The sequence below is a fragment of the Aethina tumida genome, chromosome 8 (assembly GCF_024364675.1).
Source record: "Aethina tumida isolate Nest 87 chromosome 8, icAetTumi1.1, whole genome shotgun sequence".
Taxonomy (NCBI): domain Eukaryota; kingdom Metazoa; phylum Arthropoda; class Insecta; order Coleoptera; family Nitidulidae; genus Aethina; species Aethina tumida.
The window spans coordinates 2,328,205-2,330,059 of record NC_065442.1 but is presented as its reverse complement, the minus strand read 5'-3'; the positions used below and the strand labels follow the sequence as shown (position 1 = coordinate 2,330,059).

Here is a 1,855-nt window from a genome sequence, read left to right as displayed (position 1 = left end):
GAGCCAGAAATCACTTTGTACTAACTACTTTTGCGGTTTGCGTTTCAGCTTCACTTTATTATCCACTTTATTAGCCACGTCATTATTTTATTACACACTTATTTCATGTTATCACCACGTCTCTTCCGGTAAACTTTAGTTACGTGCAGACCTTTTCTGACCAGTTCCGTCCGTATTTGTTCCTCGGTAACGTCCTGGTTCACACCCCTCTGGACATCTGCAGGGAATTGATGAGTGTTGTACTGGATGAGCTTGCTTTCCACCTGGTCGCTCTGTGGTGATAGCTGACACGTTCTGGAAAAATATGGTTACCACTGAACGTGTTTATGGAACTCTTAAATCTGATACCTTTCGCTGCCAATTTGTATCCCAGTCATGATGATCTGGAGTTAATTTCGGATGCTAATGAAGGATGTGCTTTTCGTTTGTGAGTTTGGTGGTAGTGGTAACGTGTCATTTGGGGTATGTTGTTTCTATTGGAAGTATGTTGTTCGTGTGGCTCTTTGTCGTATTTTGCTGTTGATACTTACCTTGAATAGGAACTTGGGATTGTGTCGGGGTCAGGGTTTAGAAGAAGCTGGATTTGGGCCGCTCTTAATTGGGACTTCTCGTGTAATGGAACTGGCGATGAGTTGATTGGCTCCTATGGGGATCAGGAGCATTCATTCTTCTTGCAGGCATACTTACTGACTTTCATTACCACTAATTCGGGTATTAAACTGGGAAATTTTATTGTCCAAAGTATTTAAAGGACGATAGATGATATGTAATAGGTATTGGAATGCAATCTATCGATAAAATGGTGGATTTAGCCGGTATAGGAATTTTCATACTATGAAGAGGAATTGCCGATATCAACGTTGTTTTTAAGGCATTTAAGCACATTCCTCGAATTTGAAAAAAATGTATAACTTCTTATAAAATGATTGGTCATTTCTTCAATGTTGTCGCTTAAAATAACCCCATTGCATTGCAAATTATTTCCTTGGATGGAACCAATGATGGATTAAATTAAGGAGCGTCGTCAAGGCGACTTGAACCGTGCTCATCGCCGTTGTCACTCCTTCCAGGACATCCATTATATTTTAGTTGGCTGGTTCAGCACTTCTGAGGGCATGGCTGTAACCGGGCCCAGTCTATTCGACTTTATTGGATAGATCGGTGCATTTATCGGGTCATCACTCTAACAGAGTGTCGCAATCCCAGAATTGTATGTTGGAGGAGAACAGGAACTAAAATATATATTCAGATTAGATTTCTCAACATACTTTTTAAACATATTAATTACCTTCCGTTTGGAAGTCTTTTGAAGTTGTCGCAGTGCCAGAATTGTATGTTGGACTAGAACAGGAGCTGAAATATATAATCAGATAAGATTTTTAAACAAACCTTTTAAATATAATTAATACTATACGGTTGGAGGACTTTTGAAGTTGTCGCTGTGCCACAATTGATTGTTGGAGGAGAACAAGGGCTGAAATATATATTCAAATTAGATTTTTCAACAAACTTTTTAAATATATTAATTACCTTCAAGTTGGAGATCATTTGGAGATGGCGGGGTGCTAAAATACTATTTTGGAGGAGAAAAGGAGCTAAAATATATATTCAGTTTAAATTTTTCAATGAACTTTTACATATATTAATTATTTTACTGATGGAGATCTAATGAAGATGTGGCGGTGCCAGAATTTTATGTTAGAGGAGACCTGGAGCTAAACTATATATTCAGATTATATTTTTCAACAAACATTATAAATATATTAATTACCTTACGGTTGGAGATCATATGGAGATGGCGCAGTGACAGATTTCTATTTTAGAGGAGGGGCTAAAATATAAATTCAGACTGGAT

The 1,855-nt window shown here is 37.6% G+C and overlaps 1 long non-coding RNA gene across 1 annotated transcript; it reads right to left on the bottom strand.

The window, feature by feature from the left end:
* Positions 1–424: 424 nt before the first annotated feature.
* Positions 425–1,575, bottom strand: LOC109606958 (uncharacterized). The gene is made up of 4 exons (XR_002192140.2): positions 1,531–1,575; positions 1,410–1,474; positions 1,289–1,353; positions 425–1,232 (listed from the first exon to the last, which is right to left on the bottom strand). It is a non-coding gene; the product is annotated as an uncharacterized LOC109606958 (long non-coding RNA).
* Positions 1,576–1,855: the final 280 nt, after the last annotated feature.